The 27,590-nt window shown below is 37.4% G+C and overlaps 1 pseudogene; it reads left to right on the forward strand.

The window, feature by feature from the left end:
• The first annotated feature begins 3,522 nt into the window (after positions 1 to 3,522).
• LOC100345864 (speckle-type POZ protein-like pseudogene) overlaps positions 3,523 to 27,590 on the forward strand; it is a 148,784-nt pseudogene continuing 124,716 nt past the window's right edge.

The following is a 27,590-nucleotide window of genomic DNA, read 5'->3' on the forward strand; positions in this document are numbered from 1 at the left end:
CATTTACTATCTGCATATTGATACAATATAGTGTATCAACCACCATTCTGTTTTGCACAGATTTAAATGACTATCCTCAAAAAAGATATTTAATCTCTTCAAGGAATAATAGAAAAATACTTGAACTATAAATTTATAGTAATAGGTTGTCATAAATCAAGCAAGTTTGCATTGTTTCACTTGAGATAAGTCAATGAATCTCTTTACATTTCTTCTTTTTGTCTATAAATTGAGCAATTAAGCCAAATTTTCAGTTAGTGATCATTCTGATCTTTTAATCTTTGAATTCCACAAGAAGTTGAACTAATTTTTGTGTATTAAACCACAGTAGTTTGTTTCTTGTGGATTGGCCAAGTGTAGTTGCTTTTTCCTAGCTGATCCTCAAAGAACCTCCTGTGGTATTATTAGAATCATTTATTAAACATTTCTGCCTAATGAATTTTCACCTGGTTATGTGAAATTATGTGAAAAGGAATTTATCCTTTATAGTCCCATTTGACACTTCTAATTACTTTTTACTCTATAGGATATTCTTCCTGAATGATTTGTTTGTTAGAAATTAGTGAAACACATTGAGTCAGACTACAAATTACTATAATATATCAAATCAATCTAGACCTTTTTGGGAAGCAATCTATTTATTTGAGAATGTTCCTGACTTTGTACCTACGTAATTCATAGCTTTACTCCAAAAGCTGAGAGGTATTGACAGTTCATATGTGAACACAGATACTTTTTATTTAGGTTTTGAAATTTTGCTTAAGAGGTAGAGAAAGGATATATACCTTATATGCAATAAGCACACACACAGACACTCACACTTGATAATTGATTAATGAACTCTTGAAAGAAAAACCTGCATAAAAGTAAATACCCTGAGACATTTGAAAAAAACTGTTGAATTATTCAGTCTTTTATTCCCAAAAGATTCATTTATTTATTCATTCAACACTTTCAGTAAAGTCAATAAACAAAATAGTCAAGAGTCTCTAACATTCTGAGCAAGAATATATAGAATTTATTATATGGACAATAAACAGTAAATAAATAAAAATGTGGTGGCAGAGGAGAGGAGGTACACGTCAGATGAAAAGCAATGGGGTAGGATATATTGAGAAGATATATCCTATTTTCTCAAAGTCTGAGCAAAGTCAAACTGCATCCTGGTAAAGGGTTTAGGCCTTAGCTAGATTATTTCAGGCAAGAGGAGGGAGTTGCCACATACTGAGAGGTAAGAATATGCCAACTGTACCCAAGAATAGATATGAAGTCAGAGTAGTTGGAGCAGAGATAGGATGTGGGAGCACTAGCATGAGTTGTGGTAAGCAATGTTGGGCAGGAAGCACCTCAGGCATTCACAGTAGAGGATGTAGAGCCTAGGCCTGGTTTATTACTCAGTGTTCTTCTGGGAAACAGAAGCAGTAAATTATCTGTTTAGTGAGGAATCTAGCTCACGGGATATTGAAGGCTGAGATGTCCCATAATCAGATGTCTTCAAGTTGGAGAAGCAGGACAGCTGGTGGTATAATTCAGTGCATACAAAAAGGCCTGAATGTTGGCCAGGGGAGACAGTGGTGCAAGTGTCTGTTCAAGCACAAAGACCCAAGAACCAGGATCAGTGATGGCTGAGGGCAAACAACAGGTGCCTCCTTCCTTCACCTGCTTTGCTGTATTCAGGCCCTTACTGCATTGGATGACATCCACCCACACTAGTGAGGACAGATCTTCCTTACTCAGCCTAGTGATTTCAAGTGCTAATCTCTGCTGGGAAGACTCAAGTAAATCTGGGAATAATGTGTTATTAGTGATCTGGGCACCCCTTAGCCCAGTCCAGTTAACCCATAAAATAAACCATTATGTACAGTTTTCAATACACCAGTAAAATGTAATGATAAGTATTTTTAAAATATCTTTCCTCTTTCTATGTTGGGAATGGATGATAGAAAAGCAAGAGTAGAAGCCCAGAGACTTGTTAAGAATCTAGCGAAGCAAACCAGCTAAGAAACGAAGATGGCTTCAATCAGAATGCATGAAGAAGGGGTAAGAAATTTTGAATATATATTTTTAAGCTCAAGTCAAGAATTGAAAAAGATATGAGCCAAGAATAAATCCAAGAGGCCAGCATTGTGGCACAATGAGTTAAGCCATAACTTATTACACCAGCATCCTATGTGAGTACCATTTCCAGTCCCAAATGCTCCACTTCCAATCCAGGTACCTGCTAATGTGCCTGGGAAATCAGCAGAAGATGGCCCAAATTCTTGGTCCTCTGACATCTACATGGACAACCTGGGTGGAGTTCCTGGCTCCTGGCTTCAGCCTGGCCCTGTTGCACCCATTGTGGCCATTTGGGGAGATAACCGGCAGATGGAAGATCTGTTTCTTTCTATCTCTCAACTCTGTCTTTCAAATAAATAAATATACATCTTTAAAAATATATGATATATGTAGCCATATGATGTATATTATATATGTATCTATATATGTATATCAATTATATATGTATCTATATGAAGACTTGGATATATACATATACAGATATATATATAATAGATATATTTAGATAAATACATCTATATGATATAGCATATACATATATTTAGATGCATATATCTATGTCTTCATAAAGGTATATATATAATATGTTATATATATACATATATATGTGTTTGTGTATATATATTATACATATATATAGTCTTCTGGCCCTAACAAGTAGGATGGTATTTTTCTGATATAAAATAGAGAATACTGTGAATGCTTCAGGTTTGTGGCAACGGGGAGAAAACTTTCATTTCACATATGTTGAGATGACCATTGGATATCAAAGTGTAAATGTTAAGTACTTGTTATACGTGTGTATTCGAAATTCAGAAGAGGACAATGTGATAGAGATATGAATTTGTTAATCATTGGCATAGAGGTAGTGTATTTAATCTGGAGAGTCACTGAGAGAAGAAACCAAGGACTGACTGACATGCAGCACCCCAAACGTAGAAGTGTGGAGAAGTAGCAGACTTAAGAAAGAGATTGAGAAGGAGTGATTCAGAAAAAAAAAAAAAAACTAAGATATGTTAAGCTAGAATTAACAGTAATTGAGAGTTAATTAGAATTAAGAGTAAGAAAATCTTTCCAGGAAAAGGGTGTGCACAAGTGAGTCAGATCCTACTGAAGGAACAATAAGAAGAAAACAGAATTGACCATTCAGTTTAGTGATGTGGAAGTCACTGGTGACTTAGCTTTGGTTCCCTAGCTGCAGAACCTAATTGAGAATTTGAGAGTAAGAGGCTTATGAAAGAATTACAGGGTATATCATCAGTGGATTGGAAAGGCAACCTATGAATATTTATTATTATCCAAAAATGACAACTGAAGCTTAATCCTACCAGAAAACTCTGAGAAACAGCATTTTACAAAGCTCTAAAATAGTCTACTCAAGGAGTAAGGGAGTCATGGTATTTTATACACCCAAGAATTTAGTTGACACTCCTGAGAGAGGGTAGAGGTAATGTCAATTACCAGATGTTTCTGACTCCCCTTCATTCAAGTGTGATTCCTGATGACCAAGGAACAGCTCTCAGTGATGCTGACCCTGACAGTGTTCGTGTTGAGCTAGAGTACGAAGGTTGTTTAAAATCTGAAGAAGACAGGTGAGTTCTACATCATCTCTGACCAAGAGCACACTTGGTGAACGGGTGATTACTACAAAAGCGAAATTGGAGTGAGTTTGAGAGTGGAAGAAGAGAGATTGATGACATCAGGACAAACAAGTCACTACTGAAAAGGGGGCAAAGTAGCTTACAGCTATGGTGTTGTTGAGAGCAAGTTTAAAAAGTGATAGCGATTGTAATGTTTTAACTGATGGCATTGTCCAGGCAGACAGCAAGAAACTGAGGCTCTGAAGGAGAGTGAGGAGAATTACAGGAGTGATGCTTTGAGTAAAACAGGGTGGTTTCTGACCCACAAATGCAGGAATTAGCTTTGGATAAAGGCCGATTGGAAGATCAACATGGAGAGTACAAGTATTTAGAGGGAAGTTCTTGGGTAGAGGAAGTCTGCAGAGTTCCTCTGATTGCCTTACTTTTCTTAGTGAAACAGAGAAAGCTATCAAGTGTCAGCAAAAATTTGGAGTTTAAAAAGAAACGAGAAAGTCTAAAATACTTCTTGTTGATTAAGGACCCATTTGAGATTAATGGTCTGAGCTGTAAGGACAGATGAGTCAGCATGATTATGTGTTTATTTATTTCTTATAGCCTTGATCACCTGCCAGAACAAATACACAAATGCAAAAGTTAAAGGCAGTGATGTCCTTGGGTTATGTCATAGCAAAGAGAACTTTAAAAGCTTGAAATGTCAATGATTTCAGAATGTTAGACAAGGAAGTCAGGAAATGACACAAGTGTGACAACTTTTCTTTTTTTTTTCTAGCATACATACAAATCACAGATTAGAGGTTATATGCAAAACCCATTCTGTGTTTTCATTCCATCCATAAAAAGTGATTTCAAGGTTGCTTTTTCATAACAGTCTCAGCATTCTTCCTTGCTTTCCTGAAAACTTTCTCCTTTAAAGAATTAACACTCAGGTGTGGAAATCTGGAAACTTCTTATGTACTGATTGAATTCTATTCAGTTATACACTACTAGAATAATCAAAGATTTTTAATTTGTTTCTTTTTTCACAGAAAGCTTTTATTTAAGGTATAAAAACTTCATGCATTTCATATATACAAATTTAGGAACATAGTGATTCTTCCCTTCCTTCCCTCCCTCAATGTGCACTCCCACGCTTTTTCCTCCTACCTCTCTTATTCCCATTCTTATTTTTACTAAGATCTATTTTCAATTAACTTTATAAACATGAGATTATCCTTCACTAACTGAGTTCAATAAATAGTATGAAAAAATGTTTCTCAACAGTCAAGACAAGCACTTTTCAAAGTCATCGCATTTCAAAGTGCCAATGTCACTTCTATAGATAACCTTTGTGGTGCTCTATTTGTTACTACAGATGAGGGAGAACATATGGTATTTCTTCTTTTGGGACTGGCTTATTTCACTATGTATAATGTTTTACAGTTCCATCCATTTTATTGCAAATCATAGGATTTCAATTTTTTTTACTGCTGTATAATACTCCAGGGTATACATATTCCATAATTTCTTTATTCGGTGTTCAGTTGACAGGCATTTAGGTTGATTCCATATCTTAGCCAATGTGAATTGAACTGCAATAAACATGGGGGTACAGATAAACACTTTCATATGCTGATTTCACTTCCTTTGGGTAAATTCCCATGAGTAGGATGGTGGGGTCATATGGTAAATCAATATTCAGATTTCTGAAGTATCTCCACACTGTCTTCAACACTAGCTGTACCACTTTACATTCTCACCAATAGTGGATTAGGATACCTTTTCCTCCACATCCCTGCCAGCATTTGTTGTTTGTTGATTTCTGTATGAGAGTCATTCTAACAGAGGAGAGAGGAAACCTCATTGTGGTTTTGCTTTGCATTTCCCTGATGGCTAGGATCCTGATCAGGTTTCATGTGTCTGTTGGCTATTTGGATTTCCTCTTGAAAACTACCTGTTCAAGCTCTTTGCTCATTTCTTAACTGGATTTTTTGTTTTGTTGTTGTTGAATTTTTTGCACTCTTGATATATTCAGGATATTAAACCTTTATCAGATACATAGTTTGCAAATAATTTCTTTCATTCTGTTGGTTGCCTCTTTACTTTCCTGAGTGTTCCTTGGCAGTGTAGAAGCTTTTCAATTTGATGGAATCCCAATTTTTGAATTTTGGCTTTGATTGTCTGTGCTTCTGGGGCCTTTTCCCAGAGCTCTTTGCCTATGCCAATGTCTTGCAGGGTTTCTCCTATGTTTTCTAATAATTTGATGGTATCAGGACATAGATCTTTGATCCACTTTCAGTGGATTTTTGTGTAGGGTGTAAGGAAGGGGTCTAGTTTCATACTTCTGCACATGGAGATCTAGTTTTCCCAGCACCATTTGTTTAAAGGACTGTCCTTACTGCAGGGATTGATTTTAGCTCTTTTGTCAAAGATAAATTGGTTTCAGATGCATGAACTTATTTTTGGAGTTTCTATTCTGTTCCATTGGTCTACACGTCTGTTTTTGTGTCAGTACCAGGCTGTTTTGATTATTACAGCCCTGTATTTCTGGAAATCTGATATTGTGATGCCTCTGGCTTTGTTTTGTTGTATAATATTGCTTTAGATATTTGGGGTCTCCTGTGTTTCCATATGAATTTTGAAGAATGTTCTTGGTATTTTGATTGATATTGCATTGAATCTGTAAATTGCTTTTAGTATTATGGACATTTTAATAATATTGGTCTTCCAATCCATGAACATAGAAGATTTTGCCCTTTTTTGCAGATTCTTTTATTTTTTTCTTTAATATTTTATAATTTTCATCACAGAGATCTTTGATGTAGCTATTATGAATGGGATTGATCTTAGAAGCTTTTTCTCAGCCATGGCATTGTCTGGGTATACAAAGGCTGTTGGTTTTTGTATGCTGATTTTACATCCAGCCACTTTACCAAACTGTTCTATGAGTTCCAATAGTCTCTCACTGGAATCTTTTAAATCCCCTATTTATACAAACATTTCATTTACAAATAAGGATTTTTTGAGTTCCTCCTTCCCACTTTATATCCCTTTGATTTCTTTCCCTTGTCTAATGGCTCTGGCTAAAACTTCCAGGACTGGATTGGAAGAGGAGTAGCCTGGACTAGAACTGGTGCCCATATGGGATGCCAGTTCCACACGTAGAGGCTTAACTCACCTTGCCACAGTGCTGGCCCCTTGTTCTACTATTTATATAAGCTAATAAATAATTTTTGATGGACTTATGGATGTCCAATTAACTAAAGCTGAGTAGACTAAATTACTAGAAACAATCAGTCTCATTTGCAAATTTAGAAAATTACATTTTCTAAAATATTTAGACTGTAGGTACAATTTTAATATGGTTGATATTGTTAAAGCATTTAAAAATTTTCCCGACAACTCAAAATCAAAGCCCTAGCAAAATAAACCAGTCCTTGGGTTTATAACAGTCTTGCAAATATGGTAAAGATATGAAGAAAATGCATCTCCATTTTACATTTCTACAAATCTAATCAAATTTGCAGGTATGTTTTTAGTTTAAAAGCACAATTACAGGAGTCAGCATTGTAGTCTAGCTGGTAAATCTGCAGCCTGCAACATAAGTGTATTATTTGTTCTGTATGGGCTTTGGTTTGATTCTTGGCTGCCCCACTTCCAATCTAGCTTCCTGCTAATGGCCTAGGAAAAATAGTGGAATATAATCCAAGTACTTTGGCCCCTGCCACCCACATGGGAGACCTGGATGTAGCTCCCAGTGTCACCCTGGCCCAACTCTGGTGTTGTGGCCATCTAGGAAATTAACCAGCAGATGGAAGATCTCTCTCTCTCTCTCTCTCTCTCTCTATCTCTGGTTCTCCGTCTTTCTCTGTTACTGTGACTTTAAAATAAATAAATCTTTTAAAAATATAAATAAAAAAGTATAACTCCAGAATTCCTGATGTATTTTAATCTATGCTCAGATCCTTTAATACATGAGTCTATAAAATATCATAAATATATTAAAAAACAAATATACTCAACTGCCCCAATAATTTTAAAAACTTTTCTCCAGAACTTCAGTTCAAAATAATTTTTTGATTGTGGGTTAATATGTTTTGTAATTTCTGTACTTAATTTCAGGGGAAGTGAGATTGACAATTCGTGATAACAATGTGGTCACTTAATGGCCAGAGCCCAAGGGCCCTATATATACAGAGTGATCGTGTGACATTCACGTTGGTATGCTTAGTGCTTTAAATTCAATATTTGGCCAGGAGCTTTAAATCCATACTTGCATTCAATTCCATCACTCAATTTGCATAAAGTCTGTGACCTGAATGAAATTTCGCTTAACTTCCTTTAACTAATGTAATTACTGCTGGATTGAATTCTACAATCTCTCAAGCTTTACAGCTGTGTTTAACTCGAGATGTTAAGTTGTAATAATGTTTTTAAATTGTCTTTCTCAGTCCATACATTTCTTTTTCTCAGACAATAGAATCCTCAGTATCTCTTATAACTTGGTCTGATAGTTCAAAAACACTTTTGTTATTCAAATATCAAAGATCAACTCTGAATATGTATCAGAGAAATAACTCTGTAAACTTTATTCTTATAATTTTAAAACAATTATATTTTTATCATGGAGATGTATTTAACAAAATTTATGATTCTAACCATTTGTAAGTGTATAATTCGGTGTTACCATCACAACTACACATTTCCAGAAATGGTTCATCATCTCAAGCAGAAACTTTGTGCCCATTAAAAAATAACTCCTAGGACAGTTGCTTGGCCAGCAGTACCATATCATAGAGTTCAAGGCCCAGCTCTAGGTCCAATTCCAGCTTTCCGCTAATGTGAGTCTGGGGAGGCAGCAAGTGATGGCTCAAGTACTTGGATTTCTGTCGCCTACATGGGAGACCTGGGTTGAGATCCAGGCTCTTGGCTTTGACCTGGCCGTGGCTGCTGCAAGCATTTGTGGAATGAATTGGTACAAGGGAGATCTTTGTCCATTTTTGTGTCTTTCTGCCTTTCAAATAAATAAAAACAATTAGAAATAATTGCCTGTTTCCCCCTTTCCTTGGCCCTTGTTAACTTCTATTCTACTTTTTTTTTTCTATGAATTTGTCTATTTTAGGTCCCTCATATAAGTAGAAGCAAACAATTCTTATCCTTTTGTCTGGCTTATCTCACTTAATATTTTTTCTCCAGTGTTCATCTATATCATAATGTTATTAATTTTTTAAGCTGAATGATATTGCTTCATGTGTATATAATACATTTTGTTTACCAATTCATCTGTTAATGGACATTTGGGTTGCTTCTACTTTTTGCTCATTGGGATTAATGTTACTATGGAAATTGATATATACCTATATTTCTGTTAAGTGCCTGCTTTTAATTTTTTAAGTATACTTTAAAGTGGAATTTTTGGATCACATGATAATTCTACATTTATTTCTTCAAGGATCTACCATACTCTTTTCCACAGTGCCTGTGCCAGCTTACATTTCTTTCAGCAGTATGCAAGGGTGCCAACTATTCCACATTGCTACCAACTTATTATTTTATGTTTTTCTGAGTTTTATTTCTTTGTTCCTAATGTGAAGTGGTATCTCACTTGGTTTTAATTTGCATTACCATAATGACTACTGAAGCTGAACAGATTTGCATTTGCTTTGACAAATCTTTTTGACATAAAGCTGAGCATCATGGGTGGAAGGCATGGAAGGTGAATTTAGAAACATTAGGTTAGAATTCCAAATAAAACAATTGCTGCTATATGAACCAGAATAATTTGTTTAAATGCTTTGATCATAAATGTTTTCATTTAGAAAGTGAGGGAAATAATACTTACTTGTGTGTTTCAGGTGCACACTCAAATGATGCTTGTTATTAAAAATAATATTATAAAATAATAAGCCCCCAGCTTCTGACTTTGGCCGTGGTGCAGTTTCAGCCAATGTGGGCATTTAGAGAGGAAATCAGTGAGATTAACATTTTCTCACTATCTCTACTGAGCTCCGTTTAGGATTACACTTTATGTAAAATAAAAAGTTTAATCGAGATTTGATATCTGGATACTAGATATACTGATACAATTACAGATTAGGTTCTAGTTTTTCTGATCATGAAGAAATTTTCTATTTCTCAAGTTATTTCATGTCACATTAAAGAAAAAAAATTAGAAAGACTTATTGAATCAATAAGATGAATAATCTAAGCTTCAGTTTTAATGCATAAAATTTAAAGTGGCATAAAATTTATTTAATGTCTTTTTTTCAAATATCCATTTCCTCCCTTTCTCCATCCCAAAACCCTTTTTGTAGGTTAAGTTCTCAGTTAAACAACAGAAGAAATTCTCGATTTCTTGTAACAAAGAAGCTTGAATCAACTAATACATCCTAAGCTACCGGCAGACCTTTTTCAGTAACAGACACAAGATTGATGTTTTATTTGTTTAATAGAGAGAGAGAATTAGGTCTGGTAGTGCTGTCTGGGCACAATGATAGATCTACCTCTCCTATCTAAATGAGAACCATTATTTTGAATAAATCCTTGTCCTATGTCAAAGAAAATGGAGACCAAGACCCTATAATATAGATGAAAGGAAGGAAAGACACAGACTGCCCACTCCCTTTCAGACAAGAATCTGTCACAAATGAAGGCAGAGTTGATTAAAACATCCATTTGCTGACTTGCTGCCAAGCTGTATCACTTGTAGATAAAGCGGATGGTCCAAGAGGTAATCCTGCCTGCTGTCATCAGTCACGTATCACTGCTTCGCCTTGGGAATTAAGAACTCCCCTTTTGCAGAAGCAATTGATGACTATACAAAGGTTCATGTTGAGTCTTTTAAAACAAGAAAGCATTAGAAACATTAAGATTTTGTACTCATAACACACTGAGCACACAACTTTCCCTACACTATTCCTTGAAGGGATTAAGAAGAGCTTTTCAGCTTTTCTGGTAGGTGACTATCCCTATGACTCTGGAGAAAAATGGCTGAGTTTTCATGGCTCCCATTGAAATGCTTAAGTTAATGATTATAGTAATCTTTTCCTGAACCTCCAGAATGGAAGCGCAAAAAATAGACACAATCATTTTTTACATAAATGGCTCAGATGTGGGATTGGATCCTCATTCTAATTAATATCTGTATGTGGCCTGGGGCAAGATACTTAATCTCAATGAGCTTAAATGTTCTCATTACTAAGATGTGAATAATAATAACAGTGTTATAGGATTGCTGGTAACACAAATACACCAGTGTCGGTGATCATATCTAGCACAGTACCAGACTGGCAGATATTTTAATAAGTGTACTATTGTATTTGTTATCATTATCAATTATAAGCTTTCGACAATGTATGACTCAGCTCTCCAATTTATATATAAGCTCCTCAAGAGGAAAACGAATCTTACCTTCTTTTTCTTCTGTATGGATATAGGGCACTGCATATACTTATCAACAGGACATGCCTTCTTTGCTAATTATAAAAGCACAGAGCCACTGTCTGCATAGTAAGTAAAGACGCTGCCTGCAGTGCTGGCATCCCATATCTGTACCGGTTTGTGTCTCAGCTGCTCTACTTCCAGTCTAGCTCTCTGCTAATGGCCTGGAGAAAGCAGCAGAAAATGGCTCAAATGTTTGGACCCTGCACCCATGTGCGAGACCCAGATGAAGCTCCTGGAACTTCGTTTCAGGCTGGCCCAGCCCTGACTGTTGTGCTCACTTGAAGAGTGAACCAGCTGATGAAAATCTCACCCCCCTGCTCGGTGTGTGTTGTGTGTGTGTGTGTGTCTCCCCATTTCTCTGTAACTCTTTCAAATAAATAAGTTTTAGAAAATATGCATTTACCTTAGATGATTTAGTTCGTGTTTAGAGTATAAAGAAAAGATGTTTTAATTTCCTGTATTACAGCACCATAAAGACAGTCACTTGTGACTCATTTTGACGCATTTCCTACTAGTCCTTTGCTCCATGTATGCTTTTAAAAGTTGGACTCATACCGTATTTAGAGATCTGTGGCCTGTCTCTTCCTTTACATGATAAACATTTCTCTGATAAGTATTTTTCAAAAATGTGAATTCTAAATGCTGCATAGTAGGTTATCAACTGAATATTCAGACTTTATTTTAACACACCCCTACTTTTGCATTTTTCCAAGTTTCTTATTAAAAATAATAATTCAGTAAACAATGTCATACAAAAATTTTTGTATAAACATTTTATTCCTCTTGAAAAGTTCTTGTGACTAATAATAAAAGAACAGAAGAGAACATATTATCAAGGCTCATTCCTCCCTTTCTTTTAATTAAGGCCATTTTATGATTCTAATAATTATAAATGAGTCATTATGTTATCATAAATATCATTATTCATATGGAAATTATGTGACACTTTTTTAAGATTTATTTATTTATTTATTTATTTATTGGAAAGGCAGAGTTACAGAGAGGCAGAGGCAGAGAGAGAGGTCTTCTATCCTCTGGTTTTACTTCCTAAATGGCCACAACGGCCAAAGCTGTGGTGATCTGAAGCCAGGAGTCTGCAGGGGGCCCAAGGACTTGGGTCATCTTCTACTGCTTTCTCAGGCCATAGCAGAGAGCTGGTTTGGAAGTGGAGCAGCCAGGACTTGAACCAGTGCCCATATGGAATGCCGGTACTGCAGGTGGTAGCTTTACACGCCACAGTGCCTGCCCCATGTATCACTCTCATTTAGCATTGTGTTTCCAAGGCCTTGCACATATTAGGTGCTAAATAAATATTTGAAAATTTGAGTTAGCTTGAATTACCTTAAAACCTTAGGACTATTGAAATCTTGGGATTGGGAATTGTAGGATGTTTAGCAGTATCCCTAGTTTCTGTCTATTTCATGGCAGTAGCACTCTCCAAATTTTGACAATCAACACTGTGCCTAAGGTTTGCACAATGGCCAGAGAGGGGAGAAAAGTTGCCTTCCATACATACTGTTGAGAAACTCTGCTTTATATTAAATTAAATTCAAAAGCTCCAGCAATTTCACTACATATGAATACATTCTTTAGCTTTTTATTCACATTTTTGTCTATTTATTTAGCCATGCCTAATATTCTTTAAACATATTAACACTGTTTTGGCATTTTTGTACCATGTGTTACTTTCAATTACTTAAAGCGTCAGGCTTCTATCTCTGACAATGAAAAGGATTTATAGCATACTCTTTAGTGATTCCATAGTATTCCATTATGTGGTTGAATCAACTTTTCTATAACCAAAGTCCTATTATATATATTCTGGTTGTTCTGAATTTCTTTACTATTATATATACTAAGTAGGTTAAATAAAACTAATTATTCACACATACACACACATCATATATATGCACACACACACACACACACATTCACACACACATCTATAAATAGCCACCCAGGAGTGAATGTTTTGGCACATTGGTTAAGAAACCACCTCAGGTAGCCTCATCCCATATCAGATTGCCAGGGTTCAAGTCCTAGCTCTGATGCTGTTTCTAGCTTCATGCTAATATGCACCCACAGTTGGTGGCTCAAGTATTTGGGTTCCTGTCACCCATGTTGTAGATATGAACTGAGTCTGGGCTCCTGACTCTGGCCTGCTCCAGCCGCAACTGTTATGGGAATTTGGTAAATGCACCACAAGATGGAGGATCTAATTCCTTTCTCTCTCTCTCTCTCTCTTTCAAATAGTAAAAATAAATATGAAAAATAAATACTTATTCAGTTTCTTCTTAAGCTAAATTTCCAAAGGCAGGAGATATTGTCAAGTTTTTTTTTTTTTTCAGAAAGATTGCACCAATTTATAGATGAAGATTATATTTGCAAATATATAAATTGTACAAATTTTTTGTTTTACTAATTTTATTTGTCAATGTGTAGATTTCCCCACATCCTTATTAAACCTGGTATTACCAATGTTTTTCTTTTACTTAAATTCAAGTGTTTTTATGAAAAAAATATTTTTACTTAAATTTATATTTCCTTGATCACTAATGGAGCTGTGTACCTTTTCAAATATTTGAGGAGAATTAGTATGTATTATTTTGTTTTTTTTTAAATTTTTTAAAAATTTATTTGATAGGTAGAGTTATATACAGTGAGAGAGAGAGACAGAGAGAAAGGTCTTCCTTCCGTTGGTTCACTCCCCAAATGGCCACCATGGCTGGCGCTGCACCCATCCAAGACCAGGAGCCAGGTGCTTCTCCAGGTCTCCCAAAGGGTGCAGGGCCCAAGCACTTGCGCTATCCTCCTCTGCCCTCCCGTGCCACAGCAGAGAGCTGGACTGGAAGAGAAGCAACCGGGACTAGAACCTGGCGCCCATATGGGATGCCGGCACTGTAGGCAGAGGATTAACCAAGTAAGCAACAGAGCCGGCCCCAATATGTATTATTTTGTTAACCACTATGTCTTACCCTTTGCCAGTTTTATTTTTGGGGGGTACTAATTTCCTTTCTTAAGTGGTGGTAGGAATTTTTCTTTTGTAAGAGTAAAATAAAATAGATGAAAGAGTAGTAAAGTTGTCAGCTGACAAAGACAATAGAAAATTAGGAAAGTTTAATATAATAGGGAGTGGATGCTTGGTACAGTGGTTACAACCCTACTTGGGAGAACCACATTCCTTATCAGAGTACCTATGTTCAAATCACAGCTCCACTTCTGATCCTAGTTTCCTGCTAATGCATACTCCAGGAGGCAACAAGTGATATTTCCAGTAGTCGGGTGCCTGCCCACAGTCTGGAAACCTAAATTGAGTTTCTAGCCCATGCCTTTAGCTTAACACAGACCAAGTTACCGCATGTATTTGGAGAATGAACTATGAACTAGAAGACATGATTTCTCTCTCTCTCTCTCTCTCTCTCTCTCTCTCTCTCTCTCAATGTTTCTGTACTTTTCAAAATACATAAAAAATAAAAACTGTTCAATAAGATAAAATATAGATGAGGTGCATGTTTAACCTAGGTTTATAGCCTTTAAAATAAAATAAAATATAGATAGGGAGCAGGTGTTCAACTTAGCAGTTATGAAGCCCACATCCCACATTGGAGTACCAGAGTTTGATTCTCAGCTCTGACTCCTGATTACGGTTTGTGACAGAGCAGACCCTGGGAGGCAACACTGATGGCTGAAGTCGTTGGATTCTTACCATTCACCTGGTGATCCTGGATTGAGCCCCCAGCTTCTGACTTTGGCCCTGGCGCAGTTTCAGCCACTGTGGGCATTTAGAGAGGAAATCAGTGAGATCAACATTTTCTCAGTATCTCTACTGAGCTCCATTTAGGATTACACTTCATGTAATTTGCTACTTTATTATCATTCAAAATATGATCATTTTGAAATCCAAGGTTTTCTTTATATCTATACAGGAGTCCTGGCCAGAAAAAAGTGTATTTTTTGTTTTGTTTTAATAGCTTAATTTTTTGAAAAGTTTTCTAGTTTTAAAAAAAAATTCCTACAACTATGAACTAAATAATATCTTTCTTAAACACATGAAATTTCTCCTATCTGCTCCTTATACAGGTGGCTAAATCGTTGGCTGAACAGACAGAGCAGACGACTGTTTCTTATTCCCCAGGTGCAAAGGCGTGACTCAAGATGCTGATAAAGATGAGTTAGAGTTGGGTAGAAATCTACTCCAAGGAAATTAGGTACTATTATAAATTAGAAAAGCTCTTTGACAAAGGCCTTATTTCTTTTAGGGGCAATAAATGCTACTGATTTACCTTATTTGTGCATTATTCAATATAATATTTTCATATAGCATCAAAATGCCAGTTAACTTGTGGTTTCTTTTTTTTTTTTTTTTTTTTTTGACAGGCAGAGTGGACAGTGAGAGAGAGAGACAGAGAGAAAGGTCTTCCTTTGCCGTTGGTTCACCCTCCAATGGCCGCCACGGCCGGCGCGCTGCGGCCGGCGCACCGCGCTGATCCGATGGCAGGAGCCAGGAGCCAGGTGCTTTTCCTGGTCTCCCATGGGGTGCAGGGCCCAAGCACCTGGGCCATCCTCCACTGCACTCCCTGGCCACAGCAGAGGGCTGGCCTGGAAGAGGGACAACCGGGACAGAATCCGGCGCCCCGACCGGGACTAGAACCCGGTGTGCCGGCGCCGCAAGGCGGAGGATTAGCCCAGTGAGCCGCGGCGCCGGCCAACTTGTGGTTTCATTTTGAGACCGATCAGTCAGTGCTTTTGATATAAATAAATGAATCATGTAAATGATTATGTAATTAGTTATTTTTGAAGCTAGGAATCATTACAACCTTTCAAACTCAAAATAAATAAGCTATTGAAGCATCTTACCAGATAGCATAAATTGCAGTGGCTGAAAAAGCACATATAACAGCAGAGAGACTAACAAAGCCTTATTGGGTTTACAATGTTGATTACCTACTGGATAAAATGTTGGTGAAATAAATCATGGCACTACCACTGTCCAAGGACACATTAAAGACTTTGCTTCAAACATGAAGACTGAGTTCACATCCTACCTATAGTGTTGCACTTTGGGCTTGCAAATTGACAAATCTACAGACTTGGCTAGATTTACTCTGTGCTTGTATTCATCTTGGATTAGTCCCAATTAATTCCAGAAGATCTTTTATCTGAGTGATTGATGATAGCTACAAATAGTGACAAGATATTCCATGTGTTTATATCAATCACCTCCTCTTCAATTGTGGATGAGAGAGGATTCCCCACCCTAGGGTCATGGAGATGACCAAACCTGCAGCACCCAGCACTGGACAGATTGACAGCAGCGTATAGGGAAGATGATGAACAATCTGGGGCTGTAGAAGGCACATTTTGCTCTATCCAGAATGTGAGGTGGCCCCTGATGGCATTGGCTTGCTTAAATAATCCTGTAGATTTGCAGGAGCGGACAGCTATTAAGGATGAGCGGGAGTTGTGTGCTTTTGATTTGATAAAGAGGCTTCCCGGTTAGGCGCCTTATCTCTGGGAGCAGAGTGGGAAAAGGGAGTTGCAGTTAGGCTATTGGTTAAGCACCAGACCAGTAATAGTCGCTGCAGCCTTCACTTCCACAGGCTCACAGGAAAAAAGAAAAAGCAAATTTCACGTCAGAATGCCCTTGACGAAAGGGTAAAATCATTCACTTTATTAAATCTCAACCATCAAGTCCACGTTGTTTTCACCTGTTTTGTGTGATAAAATGGGAGGTTCAGGAATAGCACTTCTGTTATATACTGAAGCACAATAGTTGTCTCTAAGAAATTTCTGAATATTGGAGTTTTGAGCCGACATTGCTGCTTTCTTAATGGAACACATTTCACTTGAAACAATGAAATGGACGAGCTAAGATTTTTGGCAGCTCTCAAAAAAAAAAAGAAAAGAAAAGAAAAGAAAAGAAAAGCTCGTAGTATGTACAGGAAATGATAAATTTTCAGCTTTCCAGTGAAATTTTAAATTTTGGAAAACTTGTACCTGCTGCCATGATCTTGACAGTTTCCCAATACTTAAGAAATCTTCTGATGAGATCAACAATGATACTAAGTGATTTGATTATTTGTTGCTATATAGCAGACTACATCATTACTTGGGAGAATTCCATAAATCACTGAATTGATATTTTCCAAATGTACACATTTATGAAATTATGTAAGAGTAAATATCATTTAAAAACGCAAGATAGACATTGGATGTTGGCATAACAAGGTGTAAAATGTTCATGGATCTCGGTCAGAGTCCACACTGTACCTAACTGAAAGAAGCTAACACTGGCCAAGTTTTAAAATAGCATCAAAGAGGACTATTTATAATTTCTTGGAAAGGCTATTAAAGCACCTCCCCCTTTTCCAGTTATATACTCATGTAAGTCTAGATTTTAATTGTAGTCTCAACTAGAACAACACATTAAAACAGATTGGATGCAAGAGCAGACATCAGGATCCAGCACCCTTCTATTAGGTAGACATTATGGAGATTTCCAGAAATATAAAGCAAATTCCAAAAACTTGAGCCAATTCTCATTAACTTTAGTCTTATCGTGTTATAAAACATATATTTAATGAGTTTAATGTTCATATTTTTAAATGAATTAATCTATAGTTTTAAAATATGACATTTTAAATATATGACAAGTATAAATAGATATAACTCATATATATATACATATTCTTGTGGATTCCTGACAACTGTTACAAGTATAAAAGAGTTTTGAGACTGGAAAATTTGAGATTCACTGTTGTTGTTTTTTTAAGGACTTATTTATTTGTTAGAAAATCAGAGCTGCAGAGAGAGGGAGAGACAGAGACCTTCCAGAGAGCATTAATGGCCAGGGCTGAGCCAAGCCAAAGCCAGGAGCTAGCAACTTCATCTGGGTCTCCCACATGAGTTCAGGGGCCCAAGTATTTGTGCCATCCTCTGCTGCTTTCCCAGACCATTCATTAGCAGGGAGCTGGAAGAGAAGTGGTGCAGCTGGGACATGAATGGGTTCCCATATGGGACATCAGCTTCACAGGCAGCAGCTTAACTCGCTGTGCCACAATGCCAGCTCCCAGATTCAGTGTTTTAATGAATATTTTTGTCAAGGAAAATGAAATGTTAGTATATATACTTTCTCTAGTTTCCATATTTTTTATTAGTCTATGTAATTTCTTCTAGAGAAAACCTGTGTGAATCATAAATTTTAAAGCAATTTTTTAAAAGAAATCATGTCAATATATTTAAATACGTTCAATTGTTTTGTTTACTATAAGAATACATCTTCTAGGAACTATGGTAAATAAAAGAGGACAGGGGCCTGCGTTGTGGCACAACAGGTTAAGCTTCTGCCTGCATCTCCAGCCTCTCATATGGGTGCCAGTAGGAAACCCTAGCAGCTCAACTTCTGATCCAGCTCCCTGCTAATACCATTGGGAAAGAAGCTGATGATGGCCCAAGTGCCTGGGTTCCTGTTACCAACATGAGAGATCCAGATGGAGTTTCAGGCTTCTGGCTTAAGCCTGGCCCAGCTCTGACCATTGTGGCCATTCAGAGTGAACTAGGAGATGGAATATTTCTTTCTCTGTGTCTATCTCTCCCCCTGTCTGTTACTCTGTCTTTCAAATAAATAAATAAAGACATTTAAAAAAAGGAGACAAGAGCAAAACTGAAAAGAAAATTGTTCAAACACACATAGCAATTTAAAACATAGTTTACAACTGGAAAAATACAGAAATGACTTAAATTTCCTTTAATAAATATATACTTCAAACATTTTTCTCTTGATTTCTTTTTTCCTCCATAAATCCAAATAACCATGTTTTGAATGACTTTAAAATGGGTGAATCCTGGTAATATTCTAAATATTTCCAAAACTTGGGAGAATTTTCAACTTGAATGTGGAATGATGTTGAAGATAGTACCAGTATCTCAAATTCTACGTTACAAAAATCATAGTTATCTCTTGAAGCATGTGAGAGGCTAGTACTGACTTTTTACAAAAACTATAATTTTACTTAGTTCAACTTAATAAAATGTAACATTTTCCTCTCAAAGCTTCCACTCTTGGATTTGAAATTTCATTTTGTAATTCTCTCATCTGCAGCATATAAAAGTTATAATTGTCCAGCCTACACTGTTTCTACATCTGCTTCTGTTTTATCTCACTTCATACAACTTGTTACACGTGTTTTGGTCATCTTAACATTCACATGAATTGTAGGTAAAGTTTCCTTATGATTCTCAATGACTCACTCAGAAAAAATGTGTTTCTACTTTGTTCAAGATCCTGAACTAAAGGATGGAGCTGCAAAGATGAAAGAGATGTGACAAAAGCACAGCATATCCCTGCTCTAGAATATCCAGAAAAAATTACAGTGAATCTGGATTTTAAAATAGTGACGCAAAATTTGTGCTTTATTAAAGCCAGACACAGTGAAAGAAGTGAAGTATGGCTTCTGTATACAAAAAGGAAAAAAATTTAAATTATTATTTTCTTTCTTTTTTAATTTGAAAGGCAGAGCTACAGAGAGAGAGAGAGAGAGAGAGAATTTTCAGTCATTGGTTCACCCCCAAAAAGGCTGCAACAGCCAGGGCTGGGCCAAGCTGAAGCCAGAAGCCAGGAACTCCATCTGGGTCTATCACATGGGTGCAAGGGCCCAAATACTTGGGCCATCTTCTGCTGCTTTCCCAGGCACATTTGCAGGGAGCTGGATAGAAAGAGGAGTAGCCAGGAATTGAACTGGCACCCATAACAGTTGCTGGCATGGCAGGCACAGGCTTATCCTGTTAATCCACATCACTGGTTCCATCTTTCCTTCTTAAAACCAAAAATGTACTTGTTTACCTGTTCCTGTGAGACAGACTTGGTAATATAATGGTGTCCAAACAGTTCAGGAAGGCCTCCTATCACAAATCTTAGGGCATAGAGGAAATCACTCACAGGAACATCACACATATAACCATGCAATTACAAGTAACGGTGAGTGTTCTGAAGTTAAAAACCTTTTCCTATAAATTCTGATCGGTGACACAAGAAGATGCCATTGACACCAGGGAAGAATGGAAAATCCACGAGGAAGTGACATTTAAACCAAGACTTGCAGGGTAAGTGGATTTGCAAGTAGAGTACAGCTGAGGTATTCCTGGCAAAACAAAAACAAAAACAAAAACAAAAAAAAAACAAAAACAAACAAACAAACAAAAAAAAACAAAAAAACACTTGAGCAAACACACTGTATGGGAAAAAAGCTTAGTATATTTATGAGGATATGAATGGGATGGCAGATGACATAATGTATATTAAATTACTTTATAAACCATAAAGCACTAAATTATGTTAATTAATAATGGAAAACTATTCACAAGGACAATAACGATAAACATATATTTACAGGGTGCTTTACGCCTTCCTTATTGATCTCATGAATATTATGTGACTTGATTCCCACAATGACTCAGGAACATTAACATACATATGAATAAGATGCTCTGTCATTTTTCCCCGGAAGCTTCCACAAAAGGAAATTTCAACATCTCTTATGTACAACTTCCTGTCCGCATTACAGAAATGGAAACACAAAGGACTTCTTCATTAAGCAGGAGAAATCAGTAGCCAGGTTCTACTGATTCTGGCACAAACATAGCATTCGCAATTGTCCATCCTTCTCTATCCTCACTCATAGCATGCAGACTCAAGCTGATAATCGCACCACTGGACTTCAGATTCCTGACTGCCTGCCACCAGCCACAGCATACTTGGTTGTGAGCGTTACAGTGAAACACCTTTGATTATATTACTTTCTTGTTTAAAAATCTCCAGGTAAAAGAGCACAGTTGTGTTTCCTGATGCTTTTTATGCCGACACTACAACCACAGATGCATCAAATAAGGAGAAACACTGTAGGCGTTTATTTCACAAGTAAATGAGATGAGGAGAAAGAAGCTGGGGCTCCAGATTAAATATGAATGAGGACAAGTACACAGCACATTAGCCTGAGGCTACCTACTCAGGAGATGTGTCTGAGCATTCAGAGATAATTTAGTGGGTATTTATTTTCATAAAAATATACTATACATTTATTTTTGCATTTATCTATCTTTTAAAAATATATAACACGCACGTATTCAGAACATTTGCTTAATGATATATAATCAAGAGGTGTTTTCTTCACATTAGTACCAAATTTGTACATGTTACCTTGGTTAATAGAACACTTTATCTTTGCCTGGGCTTATTCCTTAACATAAAAGGCCTAAACTCCTCCCTGGGTTTTCTTAAATATCTTAATCTCATTGAGGATTCATGTGACTAACATCTATCAAGGTTTTATTTGTTTATTTGAGAGGCAGAAAGACACAGATGACAGAAAGATAGACAAACAGCAAGAGAACTCACATTGGCTTGTTTACTCCCCAGATGTCTGCAGTGGCCAGGACTGGGCTGTGATCAGAGCCAAGAGCTTGGAATTCAATGCAGGTCTTTCACATGGGTGGCAGTGACCAATAACTTGAGCAATCATTGGCTGCCACCCAGGGTCTGCATTGTTGGGAAGCTAGAATTGGGAGCTGGAATTGGAATCTAACTGGAGCACTGGAGTATGAAATACAGGCATTTGAAATGCTGGGTCAAACACCTGTCCCTCTAAGAAACATTTCAAACCAAAATTTAATCCAGTAGCTAGCTGATTTCATATTGAACTTATTTCCAGACTATTGCATGGATTTGTCTATGGATGGTGACAGACACTTGCCTAGCTCCACTTTGGTGCATTTATTTCACTTCCTGGAAACAATCACAGGAACCTAAGAGCCTAATTTTTCTCTATCTTCTTTGTTTTTTCTTGCAAGTGTGAACTGACATCCAATGATACCAACCAAATGACTAATATCACCGCCAAGTTTCTTTTGAAAGATTTGGTGAGCAGGCAGGAGTGTAAAGATGGAGATTTTCACTTGGATTACAGAACCCCCATTCCATCCCCACCCATGTGGACCAGGAGACTTTGCCTGCAGGGCAAGATAAACAGATGTGAGAACTTTCAATCGTAGTGTCACTGGTTAGATGCAGAAAAGAGATGAGGGTACTAAATCCATCTTAACTTAAAGCTGTGTTGAAATTCTCACTTAGGAGCCGGCGCCGCGGCTCACTAGGCTAATCCTCCGCCTTGTGGCGCCAGCACACCGGATTCTGTCCCGGTTGCCCCTCTTCCAGGCCAGCTCTCTGCTGTGGCCAGGGAGTGCAGTGGAGGATGGCCCAAGTACTTGGGCCCTGCACCCCATGGGAGACCAGGAGAAGTACCTGGCTCCTGCCATTGGATCAGCGTGGTGCGCTGGCCGCGGCGGCCATTGGAGGGTGAACCAACGGCAAAAGGAAGACCTTTCTCTCTGTCTCTCCCTCTCACTGTCCACTCTACCTGTCAAAAAAAAAAAAAAAAGAAATTCTCACTTAGCTTGTACATGAACCAAATAAACTTTATTCATATCCTGGACATGTAAAGCAAGACTGCTGCCAATAACTAATAATGGCCATAATAAATGAGATAGCTGTGTCATGAAATCCACTCCATCTCACTAATAGCTAGCCTTCAAGTGGTTATGTGTCTTATCATATGACTGAGAAGCACTGCTTTTCTTTGCTTTTAAAGATTTTTCAATCAATAATAGATTAGAAATATCTTTTGTAACTCTAGATAGCCCAAGATGGACAGTTAAAGTAGTGTCTATCTGCTATGTACTCCCTATCAATACCTTTCATATCATTTTATCTTTCCTTACAAATCATACTAAGATTGGCCATAAACTGAATGGTAACTTGGGACTCCAGCTATATTTGGTAGGCCCATATATCATCAAGTATCTCAAATAACAGCATGTCTGAACTCAGGGGGCAATTTCGTTGATATATGACACAGAATGGAACACAGTTTATTCTTTTGCTGTTATATTGACTTTGCTATATGGCAGTTGCAAAAGCATAGCATAGCATGTTTTATTTTTTATTTTTTTAAACAGCTAACCCTAAGAAAGGACCGAAAGAAGAAAAAATGAAGCAATTTTGCTGACTATATTGTCACTTTAATATACCACCACAAATAAATAAAAATTATAGAAACAGTTCTATTGTTAATTCTTAAAGATTATATTTTTAATTATCGGTGTGTTAGAAAATATCTATGTTAAAGATTTTAATCAAATTTCCAGTAGATACATAAGAAAAGGAATATATAGGATGGGTGTTCGGTATATTGGGTATTACAATCCTTGGGATGCCTGCATCCCTTATCAGAATGCCTCAGTTGGAGTCCCACTTCCTCTTCTATCCCAATTCCAGTTTCTTGGTGATGCACACTCTGGGAGGCAGCAGGTGATGGCTCAAGTAGTTGAGTCCCTGCCATCCATGTGAGATACCCAGATTAACTTCCCATCTCATGGCTTCTACAAGACATTTGGGAAATGAATGAGTGGATGGGAGATTACTATTTGTGTGTCTGTCTTCTTTTCAAATACATGAAGTAATTGAATAAAAATTATTTTTTAAAAAAGAAAGTTAATTCATGAAGTTTTATAAGAAGCCTGAGATTGAGAGATGAAAACTGAGAATTCACTATGCTTTAGGTGTTAATGTGCATTCCTTCATTCAGTTTTCCTAATAACTGTACAGGATAAGAGCTGTTGATGCTCTATCTATATCCTCCTACTCTTAGTACTTCAGTGCACCTTGTCCAACTCCAGTTTCCAGTAACTGCATTTCTTTAACCTTTAACCAAGACTTTCCTTGACTATTGAAGCCCAGGGCACTAGCTTGTGTGTAGGCTAGTAGGCTACCAAGGAATTCAAGACATTCAGAGCAGCTTTCTAAATTAACAAGCATTTTATCTGGGCTCTGCTTCCACCCATACCTTATGCAGTAACTACCCTGATTATCCCCAGTGGGATTCAGCTCCAGGACTCACATCTTAACTCCCTCAACACATTTTGATTTTTACCCTCCTCTCCTTGTTTCACTTTTCTCCCTCATACAGGTTTGATACTTTTTAAATAAAGTACTTTAACAAAAATTCCTTTATCAAAGTTAATTTCTGTAAAAAAACCCCATCAAATTAAAAATTTCCATCTAACAGAGGAAGAAATGGAAGCTCAGAAAAGTTAAGGTTCTTAAGTTCATGTAGCCTCTCAAAGAATATAGGCTCAGGATATTGGTTTAAAGTACCAGTACTTAATCATGCAATCTACATTTAATAAACTAAAATATCTTCAACAAGGGTGGGCATTTAGCCTAGAAGCTAAGACACTGGTTAAGACATCTTTGTGGTACATCAGAATACTTGGGTTTGATTTCTGGGTTTAGTTCCTAACTCTAGGTAGGGAGGTAGCAGTGAAGATTCAAATATTTGTTTTCCTTTCATCCACAAGGAAGACCTAGACTGTGATTTTAGTTCCTGGCATTGTCCCTGGTCCAGTGGAAGCATTTTTGGGAGTGAACCAGCACATTTAAGTGCATGCTTTGTTTCTCTCTCAATTTTCTCTATTATTCCCTCTCTTTTTGCCTCTCAAATAAATGTCTTCAACAATATGCTCATAGTCTCTCATAAAATTCTTTCCACTCAGATATCTGATTTGTGAGTAAAATTGAATAACATCACGAGGAAAACAAAACATTGTCAACATAATCCAGAACTGAAGCAAAGTCCAAAAATAATATTCAAAAAGTCTGGAAAAGTCATGAATCAAGTGAACAACTTAATACTATATCCCTTTTAGTATTTTTGTTTGTCCTACTTAATACTATTGGTTGAACTCTGTAATTAACACACAATTATTCTTAGGTGTTTAAATTTAACTGAAAAGTTATCTCTGTTAAATATAAGAGTGGGAATAAGAGAGGGAGGAGATATACAATTTGGGACATGCTCAATCTGACTTTCCCCAAACGGTAGAGTTAGAAATGTGCCAGGGGATTCCAATTCAATCCCATCAAGGTGGCATGTACCAATTCCATCTCACTAGTCCAAGTGATCAATTTCAGTTCACAACTGATCATAATGATAGGACTAAGAACCAAAGGGATCACATAAACAAGACTAGTGCCTGCTAATACTAGCTGATAGAATTAAGAAGGAGAGAATGATCCAACATGGGAAGCGGGCTACACAGCAGACTTACAGAAAGGCAGAAGCCCTAAACAGCACTCTGGCCTCAGAATCAGCCCTTAAGGTATTCGGATCTGGATGAAGAGCCCATGAGAGTATTTTAGGCATGGAAAGCCAAGATACTCTGGAAAAAAAAAAGAAACTAAACGAAAGATCTCTGCAATTGAGATCCCAGTGGAAAGAACAGGCCATCAAAGAAGGAGGTACCTTTCTCTGAAGGGAGGAGTGAACTTCCACTTTGACTATGACCTCATCTAAATAAGATCTGAGTCGGTGAACTCAAAAGGTTTCCATAGCCTTGGCAACTCTTGTCAAGAGCCTTGGGTGATTACTGACACCATAAACATGAGTGTCAATTTACTAAGTCAACAACAGGAGTCACTGTGCACTTACTCTTCATGTAGGATCTCTGTCCTTAATGTGTTGTACAATGTGAATTAACACTATAACTTGTACTCAAACAGTATTTTACATTTTGTGTTTCAGTGTAGGTGCAAACTGTTGAAATCTTTACTTAATTTATACTAAATTGATCTTCTGTATATAAAGATAATTGAAAATGAATTTGGATGCTAATGGAAAGCAAGAGGGAGTGGTAAATGGGAGGGTTGTGGTTGGGAGGGAAGTTATGGGGGAGAAAAAGCTATTGTAATCCATAAACTGTATTTTGTAAATTTATATTTATTAAGTAAAAGTTAAAAAAATAAGTCTAGACAAAACAAACTACTTGAATTTGAAATGCAGATTTTTTTCGGAATTAAGAAAAGCACAGATCTGAATCAACATTCTACCATGACCAAATCCTAAGTGAGAAATGGAATAGATTCAATATAGTAATAAATACACAATGTGCTTTCAACAAACTTGAATCGGTTCTTCTTCCTTCTCTTCCCCCAGCTCTGAGATCCTTTTGTAAAGAGGATGTTTTCTCCATAATATACATTAGAATAACAAGGAAGTATTTCAATAGAGGGCTGAACTCCTCTTCATGAGACTTGGACTTCATCCACTCAGATGTATTTAATTGTCGGAAATTTTAACTGACACGTAAAAATTCTATGTATTCCTGGGATACCATGTGATGTTTTGATTCATATATACAGTGCATGTCCAATCAGGGTAACCATATCTCTCCAACATTTAATCCTTATTTATTTATTTATTTATTTTGACAGGCAGAGTTAGACAGAGAGAGAGAGACAGAGGGAAAGGTCTTCCTTTTCTGTTGGTTCATTCCCCAAATGGCCGCTATGGCCGGTATGCTGCGCTGATCCGAAGCCAGGAGCCAGGTGCCCCCTCCTGGCCGCCCATGTGGGTGCAGGGCCCAAGCACTTGGGCCATCCTCCACTGCCTTCCCGGGCCACAGCAGAGAGCTGGACTGGAAGAGCAGCAACCAAGACAGAATCCGGCGCCCCAACCGGTACTGGAACAAAGAGTGCCCGCACCGCAGGCGGAGGATTAGCCAAGTGAGCCGATTTATGGTGAAAACATTAAAACCTTTTCTTCTAGATGTTTTCAAAAATAAAAGTAAGTGCATTACTGTTATCTATAGTCCCCATACTGTGTACTAGAACTCCAGAACTTCTATCTCCTATCTATAATCTTCCATCTGTAAACCAACCTTTCCCATCACTTCCTTCTACTCTCCCTAGCCTCTGGCAACCACCATTATCTTCTTAACTGCTATGAGTACAGTGTTTTTTAGACTCAATATGTGAGTGAGATCATGCAGTATTTTCCATTCTATACTTCTTAAAAGCTGCAATTAGGTTCTAAAATGCATGTACTGGGGCTGGCACTGTGGTGTAGTAGATTAATCCTCTGCCCGTGGTGCTGGCATCCCATATGGGTGGTGGTTCTGGCTGCTCCTCTTCTGATCCAGCTCTCTGCTATGGCCTGGGAAAGCAGTAGAAGATGGTTTAAGCACTTGGGCCCCTCCACCCATGTGGGAGACCCAGAAGAATCTCCTGGCTCCTAGCTTCAGACTGGCCCAGCTCTAGCCGTTGCAGGCATTTGGGGAGTGAACCAGCAGATGGAAGACCTCTCTCTGTCTCTCCCTCTCACTGTCTGTAACTCTACCTTTCAAATAAATAAAATCTTAAAAAAAAAAAAAAAAGAATCCATGTATTGAGTGGTCACCGTATGTCATGGCTAGGGCTAGGGGAGAGTTGCTGCCCCAACATACCCAGTCTGCACTGAATCCAGTAAAGGAGACAGAGGCAAATGCCCCTGTGTAAATCAGTCTACTACCTACCTCAGTAAGACTCTCCTTAGATTCTCCCTGGGTAACAGGTTTATCTGCTTCATATCTTTTCTTGTTTTAAATATTCTCCTCTTGGTGAGTTTCAGTCTAACCATTCTATTT

The sequence above is a fragment of the Oryctolagus cuniculus genome, chromosome 8, assembly GCF_964237555.1.
Source record: "Oryctolagus cuniculus chromosome 8, mOryCun1.1, whole genome shotgun sequence".
NCBI classification, from domain to species: Eukaryota; Metazoa; Chordata; class Mammalia; order Lagomorpha; family Leporidae; genus Oryctolagus; species Oryctolagus cuniculus.